The sequence below is a fragment of the Pundamilia nyererei genome, unplaced genomic scaffold (assembly GCF_000239375.1).
Source record: "Pundamilia nyererei isolate P.nyererei 1_Seehausen unplaced genomic scaffold, PunNye1.0 scaffold00021, whole genome shotgun sequence".
Lineage (NCBI taxonomy): Eukaryota > Metazoa > Chordata > Actinopteri > Cichliformes > Cichlidae > Pundamilia > Pundamilia nyererei.
This window is the reverse complement of record NW_005187422.1, coordinates 5,044,011-5,055,600: the sequence shown is the minus strand read 5'-3', so window position 1 is coordinate 5,055,600 and position 11,590 is coordinate 5,044,011. Positions and strand designations below refer to the sequence as shown.

At 39.2% G+C, this 11,590-nt stretch overlaps 1 protein-coding gene across 3 annotated transcripts in view; it reads right to left on the bottom strand.

The window, feature by feature from the left end:
- Window positions 1–11,590, bottom strand: part of lhfpl4a (LHFPL tetraspan subfamily member 4a) — a 29,518-nt gene that overhangs the window by 14,924 nt on the left and 3,004 nt on the right. The window lies entirely within an intron of this gene.

Below are 11,590 nucleotides of genomic sequence, written 5' to 3'. Positions count from 1 at the left end.
TGATGATGGTGGTGGTGATGGTGATGATGGTGATGATGATGATGGTGATGGTGACCACGAAGCAACGCCGTGTAAATAAATGAAAGTGACTGCTCTCTTTCTTTCTCTTTAATTATTCGGCTAAGGCCAATGAAACTTTTGTTTTATTGTTTCTACATAATTAAGTTCTTGTTGGCCGTTGTCTTATTGTTTGTTTCTATGGTAAATAAATTTTATTTTAGCAACTTTTATTAGTTTTATTTCTCTACTGCCTTGGCTCTGTTTGGCTTATTGTGACATTAGCATGATGCATACATTTTCATGGCAATATTTTCTTTGCTGCTGAACACGATGAGCTTCATCACTTAGAATGAAGCAAAATGAAAGCACTGATCGGGCAATCTGCAAATTCTTCCTGGAGAGTCTGGCTGTCATGAAGCTTTTTCCTTTGGTTGCTAGCACACAAAATGCAACTACAAAAATGCAATTTTGTAGCCACTGAAAATTAAAATTAATTGACATACAACACACACAAGACAGTTGTGCATTAGTTACATCACAGTCACATTAACCATAGGACATCTTTTTGTACAGAGGTCACAGACCGTATATAAATTCCTCCATGTGTACTCAACTGTAAATCTCCACATTACATCTGATGGCCCTGTTCTTGTGACCATTTGGATCACTTTTTCCCCTATTTTGAACTACAAAAGGATGCATCTGTGGAAACTTTGTGTGCGTGTTTATATGTGCATGCCCCCATAAGGCCCAAGTGATCCCTTGGTGTGTATGGGCCCAGCTGACGTCAGGCTGGCCCTAACAGATGGGTCCCTGAATGCCTCATTTACTGGACTATTGCTACTATTGAGAGCAGCACAAGGCAGAAACCCCCCCAGAAAAACTTGTATGAACTCAAAACGTAGGAACATGCAGGAATGTTGAGGGTTCAGCTGTTATAATGGACACTGAGCTGCATTCAGTTTACTTCAACGATAACAACACTATCCAAACACTCCATGTCTCGTTATAGACTGTAAAATAATACAGTTAACTATTATAGAAGGATTTGCATTTTTAAATTCATTTGTGTAAATATCTGGATAGATGTTTATGTTAAATTTACTAACAAAACAACAACATGTAAATGGTTTGTTCTTCTTCAGTGGAACAAATGTGTGAGGCTCTAGGCATGGAGAGTTTTTGTAAATCTGGACTATGCCAGGGCATGAAGTAGAACCATTGCTCTGCATCTCCACCAGCAACAAAGAGAGAAATTTGCTGCCAACACCTGAACAAAAGCAGCTTCAGTGAGTGGTTTCCCCACTAATTTATTATTTCTAAGAAAATCGATTAATGGTCTTTATTAATTAACGGCATAAAAAAAAATAAAAAAAATCATGGTCTAATAGTCATTTTAGTTATGATGCCAGACATCCCACAATTTTGAATTGGTTTCTGGGGATGTTGTTTCTGAAATACTAACCCAAATGAAACCCTCAATAAGCTCAGCTGATATTTTACCTACAATCTAATTTGTTAAACTCTTTGACTCTATCGATTCCTCTGCGGTCCCTCTAAATTGCTCTTTGCCATCAGGCTGTGTTCCAGGCTACTTCAAACACGGTGTTGTTCAACTCCTGTTGGAAAAACAAAGCCCAAACCTGGACTTGTCACTACCCATGGGCTGTAGGACCATTTCAAAACTTCCTTTTATTGCCAGAATATTAGAAAAGCTTGTTGGGACACAATTACGGAAGGTTTTGAAGTAGCAAAACTTTCAGTGTGGGTTTCAGAAAGTTACATTCCACTGGAATAGCTCTCCTTAAAGTCCTCTAATGACCAAATATAAGTGACTGTCCAGTCCTTGTTTTGTTGATAGAGGAGTAGACAAACTGGCTTTCCAGGCTAAACGATAATCTTCTAAATTAGTGGGAGATGCTAGTTCCTCTTCAGCTTATGCCTTATCTGCTTAAGGTACACATTTGAGAATTATATCAGGGAGTCAAATAGTCGACTACTCTTGTAAGAATTTTGGATAAAAGGAAGGTCGAAGATTGTTTAGCAGTTTAATTACTATCTGATGAAATAAAAACAAATGTGCAATATAAATGTTTGAAAGAAGTGGATCTATCAAATGATCCTAGATATATCACCCCTAGAGTCAGTGTCAAAGGGACTCTAAGTGAGAGTTTCTATGACAGACACTGCACAAGTATGATCTTTGTACCTCAGTGTTTACCGGCACATTTAAAATACGTCATCTAATTTATGCAGTTTACTTCAGAAGCAACAACAGCAGGTTTAATGTGCTGTTACGAGTTTTCCTCCTGCCTGTATGACAGAAGTGAACAACATTCACCTTTAATGATTCATCCGGACTCATTTTAATCCATGTCAGGAAAGCTGGGGAGGTCCCCTGTGTGAGTGTCACTGAATGTGCACTCATGCATATTAGAGAAAAAAAAATCAATGTAGGTTTCCTGTGAGTTAGCTCACTGGTGTGAGAGACAGTTGTGTGTGTGTGTGTGTGTGTGTGTGGTTTCCAGACTAGCACAAGCATGATCCCATTTTTGTAGCATGATACTTTGATGTCCTCATATTCCTGTCACTCTTCTCAGTGTGGGGTTTAATTTAGCCGCTCTCTGCTGTGGAACATGACGCTAATAACACAGCTGTGGCCTCACTGAAAGCTTTGCTCTGTCTTTTTCTTTTTAAATCTCTACTTGGTGCATGGACTTCCCCAGCTACGACGAGCCCCTAGGACAGTAAGGTTTGGGAAATACAGTTAGTTTGATTACAGGCTGCATTAAAGGTACCGTGTGAGGGTTTAGACAAGGCATAATAAATCTGAGCCTTTCTTGAAGTCTAATGTGCTTTTTTTTTAACATTTCATTGAAATGTAAAAATATGTATGAATTCAATACTACAGGTCACAAGCAAACACATCCTTTTTATATGAGACATACAAAAAGTATGTGGTTGGTTTTTGATTTAGATCTTCTAGTTTTACAGCTAATTATGAAGCACCTTGAGGCGACTTATGTTGTGATTTGGCGCTATATAAATAAAATAGAATTGAATTGAATTGAATTACATGGAAATTTTGCTTAAAACTTTTTTATCACTATTACCTGATAATTTACATGATAAGTCTAAGACCTCCTTTGTGCAATGGCCATTAGAAGAGCTTTTCTTGCTTTAATCTTATTGAAATAACCTTCCATTAAAATTGAACCCCCACAAAAATTAGAGCCTATTCATTATTTTATACATGAGCAGTCATTTCCCACATTATATAGTGAAGCCAGTCAGCTATTTCAGGCATGCAGTAGATCTTACACAGAGCAATGATTTGTTCTTCTCATATCCTATACCAACCACGCCCTCCCAGTTCAGAGATTGATTAAAGCTGAAGAATGTCGTTTCTCCTGTCAGTGCCATTGCTGCCCTGTAGCCACCTTAATATCCACCTGCTATTCATCCTGCTTTCCCTGTATCAGTCATTTTTGTTGGGAGAGTTGAGCTTCAAGTGCATCCTGCTGCTGTAACAAATAAATGAGAAATAACACCTGTTTGTGCCGGCATTATATACGGGACAATCACAATGTAGCTGCTGTCAACTTACAATGATTCAAGATTTACTGGTTAGAGGGTCATCAGTAACAAATGTTAGTCTCAGAAAGGAATGCTTAGCATGCAATTTAAAGAAATAAAAACAAGCATAAAAAAACCCCCCAACAACCTACTGTGTGCGCGTAAAATGCTCATTGGATGTACTGGTCTTCCAAAAGCTATTCACTTCAGTTGTGTTTTATTAGGATGCGTTCATGTTATGTTGGTTTGAGCTGTGGTCACTCAAAAGGCCACAGAATCTGAATCATCATCAATTCTGGGATCAAGCTGTATTTCCTAAAGAAGGAGAAATGTGTGCAGCAAAAATGCTGAAGATTTTCTACCACTCAGCTACGTCACGCACAGTAGACTGTGACAGTATTGGATCTGGGTCTAGTCCAGATTAAAGCTCCAGCCATCTGAGCCCAACAATGAATAACAATTCTTTTCATACAAAGTGACAATGAACTGCCCCTGCTCTGCACAGACATGTGTTAATCTTTAGTTTATCACTAAAGTTCATTGTATGTTTCCACTTATTTATTGAGCTTTTTCTTTCCCCTGCCTTTCTTCTGAATGATTGTAAGTTTCATACATGCAGTACAGGTTAAAAGTACGAGTAGATGAGAGGCCATGGTTGAGAAGAGAAACACAAAAAAAGAGGGTGGAGGGATGCTGCTGGGTGGAAAATGAGGCTAACTACACAAAAGACAGAGACATAAAGACAAGGTGGTGATGAGGATGGAAAGATTTGGAAGAGGGGAGAAGGAGGTGGTGAAAGGGCAGCAAGTGGCAACAGAGCACATGATGGCCATTGTTTTTGATGTGAGGATGAAAGAATGGGATCCAAGGAAAACACAGCGGCAGTATACGCACTGTCAGCCAAAACACGGCAACAGCCAGGGCAAACAGACGGAAATCCAACACTTCCTGTGGTGTGCCAGGGAGGACTATCCCATTTCCAGCTGCTTTTTAGAAAAGTCGTTGCTCATTGTGTGATTTATTCTAGCATAATTTAAACTGATCGTATGAGACATGAATAAGAAAATCTTATGCTAGTGGGCAATTGGGCTTCTTTGGGACCAGTGGAACAAGAGAAATGCCTTCCTTATGTATTTTTTTTAAATAAAGAAAGTAAAATCACACTGATGTTATTTAATATGTGCTACATTCTAAAATAAAATCAGTTTTATAAGTCAGGAATATGACTTATAAATATTCCTGAGATGAGATCCCTCCACTCCATAAATCCATTAATGGACACTACAACAGAAAAACACTATTTGGGTTCAGGTTGAGCAAGGCTGTTCCAGCCGGTCCAATAGCCACAGCGCTGTTGAATTCCTCAAGTAGAACAAGATCCACCAGATGGGGCACATGGTGATGGGACACCAGGTGCCAAGAAGGCTGGGTACTCTGAACTTTCATTCAGTGTGTAAGTAAAGTTTGACACACCCATTCTCTAACCTGGAGGTACGGGGAAGCAACCCTTTCATCGACTGTCTTCTCGCCCTGTAGTCCTAACAGTAACCTCTCCTATGATAAGTGGACATCAACTCAGTCCACTCTGTAAATCTATTATCTTACAGCTTTTGTTGTAGCTTTGAACCTCTGGTGCCTTGGATACTGGAGTTTAAATGTTTATGAAGACAGAGCCACAATTAAATTTGAACTTTGTGGCGCTTTAGCCTGAAGAAACTTTCTGCTCAACCCAATGAAATGCTGTGTTTTTGTATGTAAAAAAAAAAAAAGTACCTTGCTACCTGATGTAATAAGTTGGCATCCCATTCATTTAAATACACCATATATAACTATCATTTGTTTGTTTGAACAGTGTCAGAATAGCAAGTGTCTTAAAATAGCCTCTTGCATTTGTATCCATCTTTACGTAATATTTGGTGAGATCAGTGTACTGTAGAGCAGCTCACTCGCATATCGTTGTTTCCTGGAGCAAAGACCAGATTAGGATCAGCAGTCAGTCTCCCAGGTTGCTTCAGAAAACAAACAGTGAGGACTCATTAAAGTAAAATATCTCATGCAATTTCAAACAAGATTTTGCATCATATGTTTTTGGTTCTTTTGCACTTGCAACTTAGTTGGCTTCAGTAACCGTACAAGCTATTTATGGACATTGAGGCTGTATCATTTTGTGTTTGACTAGAATGTCTTTGCTGTTATCACAAGATAATCGTGCAAAATATTTGAATTTATCAAGAAATTTTAAAGATAAAGACCTACTTTATTGCCCCAGGAGGAAATCTGTCTTGTGCAAACACAGATCAAACACACGCAACAATACTCCACGGTCTCTAGTCCATTCATCTATTTTCTTCCGCTTATTTGGAGCTGGGTTGCAGCTGAACAGAAGCATAGGTCTCCCTCTCCCCCTCCTCTAGCTTATCTCCAACGAGGAGAAAGCTTCTCCAAAGGCTTCTCACTTAGAGTTAATATGATGAGTTGGAGCGTTTGCAGCTCTGAGTAGAGCCACTACTCGTCCACATCCTCCACATCCTTGCTGGGGTTGATAAAGGTTTTCTTTTTAATTATGGGCACAATCAAACCTAGAAACAAATCATTACTAACTAGGCCAAGTTCTGCTTAGAAGGTAGCGCCCAAAACAATAATAACTATCTAGAAAGAGAGATTATTTAGTAATGTATTCTTTGCATTTTGTCAAAGTAGACTAATTAGAAGCAAACAACTACAGAAAGCTGCAGGCATGGAAACATGATATTTTAGTCTTATCACGTGCTTGCTAGTTGGTGGATTGGGATGAGAAACAGAAAGAAAGTAATTTTACATGTTAAAAAAAATACTACTACTACTACTACTACTACTACTACTACTACTACTAATAATAACTTTATTTATAAAGCACTTTCAAACAAAGTGCTGAATGGCTATTTGAAGATAAAAAAGATGAATGAATAAAAACAATAAAAACTGATGAAACAAAAAGGAATAGCAATAACAACTAGTTAAAACTTTAGGCATAGAATTAAGACACATAGGACAGGGTGAACAAGTAGGTCTTTAACTTAGGTTTAAAACCCTCCAAAGATGGGGCATGAAAAGAAAAAGCATGCTGCGCAGTAGTCTTTTTTCTGGCTTTAGGAAGTTTTAGAAGGCCAGAGTCCTGAGATCGGAGAGCACAGGATGGAACACAGAGGTGGAAAACCTCTGTGTTCCATCCTGTGCTCTCCGATCTCAGGACAGAGAGATACGAAGGTGCCAAATCATTTAAAGCCTTGTAGGTGAGCAGCAGGACCTTAAAATCTGCTTGAATCTGACAAGGTAGCCAATGAAGAGAGTTCAGTACTGGGGTAATGTGCTCAAATTTCTCCGTTTTGGTTAAAATGCGAGCAGCTGGATTTTGCACTATCTGTAAACCTCTAAAAGTTTTCTGTGGTTAACTCAGAAAGAAGAGCGCTACAATAATCAATGCGTGAAGACACAAATGCATGGACAAGAACCTCTGCAGCTCGTCTGATTTTAGCTATGTTCCTGAGGAGATAAAAGGCAGTCCTTCATGACTTGAAGGAGAGCACTGCATCAAACCACACGTCCCTGCAATTTATGACATAGTCATCAATTTTTATGGAGAAATTTTGGGACAAGTACTGAAATTTTTTTGGTCCAATGTCTTATCAGCATTAAGAAGCAGTAAAATTATCAGATAACCAGCCTCTAACTGCAGATAGACAAGCTTCTAATTTAGACGCGTCAGCACAGTTTTCTATGGTTAAAGGAACATATAGCTGCAGGTCATCGTAAGAGAGTGAAAGGTTACATTAAAAGAACGTAGAAGCAGCAGATAGAGAGAAAACAGCAATGGGCCAAGTACAGAGCCCTGAGGGACCCCATGCCTCACAGCACAGGTCTCAGAGAGATCATTTTAAAAACTAACAGTCTGAGATCTCCCAGACAGGTGGGATCTCAGCCATGATAAAACATTTCCCGTAACTCTGTTAAAATGTTCTAGCCTAGCCAATAAAATACAGTGATCCACAGTGTCAATCGCAGCAGTAATAAAACTAAGGTGCGATCATTGTCTGCATTTACCAACAGATCATTTACAACGTTGATTAAAGCTGTTTCTGTGGTGTTGTTGGGTCTCAAAGCAGGCTGAAATGGCTCAAACAGATTGTTTGTTGACAGATGGTCGGTGAGCTGCTTAAAAATAACTTTTTCAAACACCTTAGACAAAAAAGATAGATGTGAGATAGGTCTATAGTTTGCAACTATGTCAACATCCAGTCCAGGCTTTTTAAATATCAGTACTAACGCAGCTGATTTCAAACAGGCAGGGAAAACTCAGGGATGTTTCTGCGGTTCACCTCAGTAACCACAGAGAGGGTGTGATTATTGCTCACAAAATGTTTTTACTGGACAAATACATGCAGTTCAGAGTTTCCTGCTCCCATGGCCAGTATAATAAAAAATAAATAAATTTAAAAAAAACTCCTTCCAGCCTCGCACCTACTAAATACATGGGGAGAGACTAATTAGCAAATCCATGCCAAGTGTGCACTCTCCCCAACGGACACCACAACCTTCTTGCCCAACCGCTCCCTCCTAACACCAAGCCACAAACCATACCCCCTCATCCCTACATTTGTAGCACAAATGCAATTTCTTTCTTCTTTCTTTTTTAATAGTCCAAAGAGTCCTTCATGACCGCATCTGTCGGCCTATGTATCATCAATAGGGGGCTCACCTCAAGCCACACTTCATCACTGTCTTGCTGTCCTCATGTATGTATTCATCTTTTTCAGATTGTACCATCTGCATAAGACATGGTCAGAGAAAATGACGTATTACTGTAATCACATTGTATTTATTTGTAACCATACTGTAACATGATGGATATTTATTATTTGGGTTACATAACTGCTTTAGTTTGCTGGTGTGTGGGAGTAAAAATATAACCAAAATTGCCACAATTAATAATTTGTCATTAGTGGGAGCACTATGGGCAGCAGACAGGACTTTAACAGTGTTAAACTGTGAAAAAAGGAATAATATAATGCGTCAGTCAAATATTTGTAAAGAAGACTAAAGCAGGAAACATCATTGTCAGTAACTGTGGTATCATAACTGAAACTGCTGCAGTAATTTTAGCTCACGCTTCCGTCTTTGACCCGTTTGATTGACTAACTGATGACTGACCGCTCCATTGCTCCAATAGCAAACTAGTTCCACAGACCAGTGTTTAATATCTTGTCCTTCGTAGGCCAACTATAGCTACACCCCACAATCACCACACAGATACTGATCAAGATGCCAGCATTCAAGTTGTGACCATTAGCACTTAATGTTAAAATGCAGTGATAACTCATTTTTTATTGTGATAATACAGGAATTTATCATGTGTCTTCTGAAAAGGTACTCAGCATTTTCACCAACACTAATGCACTCAGCACCAAGAGAGCTGAGTGCATTAAATGGTCTGTATTTGTATAGCGCTTTACTTGGTCCTAAGGACCCCAAAGCTCTTTACACTACACACAATCATCCACCCATTCACATACTGGTGATGGCAGCTACATTGTAGCCACAGCCACCCTGGGGCGCACTGAGAGGCGAGACTGCCGGACACTGGCGCCACCGGACCCTCTGACCACCACCAGTAGGCAACGGGTGAAGTGTCTCGCCCAAGGACACAACGACCGAGACTGTCGGAGCCGGGGCTCGACCGGGGCAACCTTCTGATTACGAGGCGAACTGCCAACTCTTGAGCCACGATCGCCCCATTAGTGCACTTACACATTTTCACTGGCTTCCAGTCAGTCCTAGAGCAGTTTGAGTGCTGCTGTTAGTTTATGGATAACTTAATGGCTCAGGGCCAAAATATATTTATGATGTACATAAATAACAGTCAATTAGCCCTCAAGGAAGCAGTCCGATGGTAATGCTTCCAGGAAACGGCATTTTTCTGAATATACAGGAACTTCTTTTGTGATCTAGAACGCTCTTTTACCATTTGTAGATTGTAGTAAAACTCTCTGAATACATACAGGACCAAAGCAACTCCTGTTTTACCTACTGATGGAAAGATTGTCATGGTCCAATGTCCTAGAGTCAGAGTTTATATTCTTTTTACTGGATGTTCAATTTGGTTCCTACCTTGTTTGTTGTGTATATTTCATATTCCTTTGTATCTTGTGGCTTTAAGTTCTTCGTTATGTACATTTGTATTCCAGTTAAGGCCTCCACCCTTGTGTCTTTAAGTTTAAATGCATTAGTCTTGTCACTGTGTGGAGTAAAATTAGTTTCAGCTGTTTCCCTTATTACATTGATAGTTTTTTCATCACCCTAAAACAAATGATTTGCTTTCAATCTGGCTCTTTGCCTTTGGGTCCTCGCACTTGCTACACCCGACAACTTATGACAGGTCTCCCCATCTCCTCTTTGTTGGTGTGGTCTTTTTGTGCTGTGAAGCATTTTGAGCAGGACCAGCCTCTCTGGGCTGCCACAGCTCTGCACTGTCCACAGCCAACTAAAGCCCTATTGCAGAGCTGCACCGCAGAGCTAATTAAACCATTATCTGCACGCAGCCCCAGAGTCTTCGGCTCAACTCCAGTCCCATCAGGATATCACAGACACAGGAATATGCCCTTCATTTTCTGAAAGCAAGAGGAAAGAAACTTCTTCCACTAGTAAAGGTTAGAGGAGATGGAACAAACAACGATGAGTTTGAATGCTTTGTAAAATGCAAATAAATAAAATGCAATGAATTTATATTTTGGTCATACTAAAACATGGAGAATATATGTCAAAAAAGATAAAATGCAATAGATTTTTTTTAATTTGATGGAAGCAACAGGTCTCAAAAAAAGTGTTTTATTTTTTACTTCATCATCCACAAACTTGTTTTCACTTAGTGAAAGGTTTGAATTTCAGGCAGGCCAGTTCAGCATTGTCTTGCTGAAATATGAAGGCCTTGTGTGGCTCGAAAACCTCTATATACAAATTATATAAAATTCAAATTTCGATTTGTGTGACTACAGAGTCGTTTTCCTACTTTTCCTCCGTTTATTTTAAACACTGTGGGCCGGAGGCGATGGTAGCATTCCTGGATGTTTTGTTCACGTATGGCTTCTTCTTGCATGATAATATATATTATATATTTAGATTCGATCGATCGATCGATAGATCGATAGATCTCTATCTCTCTATATCTATCTATATATCTATATCTCTATATCTATATCTATCTATATCTCTATATCTATATATCTATATCTATCTATATCTATCTATATCTATATATCTATATCTATATATAGCCACTAGGAGAAATAAAAGAAATTAGTTCATGCTGAATTAATTTCTTTTAAACAGAAGATCTGACTTTGCAGTGTAACATCCAGCTCTTGTAGTAATGACCACATTTAGTCAGATTGGGGTACTGGTGATGATTTGGGTTCACTGGTGTGATGTTGTCCCCGTTTTCTTTGTGGTTAACTTTAAGGAATTAATGAAGAAAAGCAATGTGCCGAAGTCCATGTAAGTCAAAAGAGAAAATGAGGTCAGACTAAGTCATTAACTTAAAGAAAAGTCGTAATAAATTAAAAAGAAGAATAAACCAAACTCACCTTATCTGCTGCTCCATGAGTGAGAGTGTGCAGTCCTTATGTAATGTGTGCCAACTTGGCACAAGGAGCAAAGAAACTTAGGAACCAATCAGCAATGAAAAAAAAAGATGAGAGGAAATGAGGTGGTGAAGTGTGGGTGGGGGCTACAAGGCAACAGGGCTGACTGCTGCATCAACACAAATACAGTGACTGTTGACAAAGATGAGTATGTCCTTTACCACGGTGGACCTTTAGTATATGTTGCAGTTAATAAGTTATCATGAGCAGGATATATCATTTCTTATGGCTAAGCAAGCTCTTCAAAGTCACTGTTTAAACGGCACCAACAGAAATGTCTTTGAAGCTGTGTGAATATTACACACACACACACACACACACACACACACACACACACACAC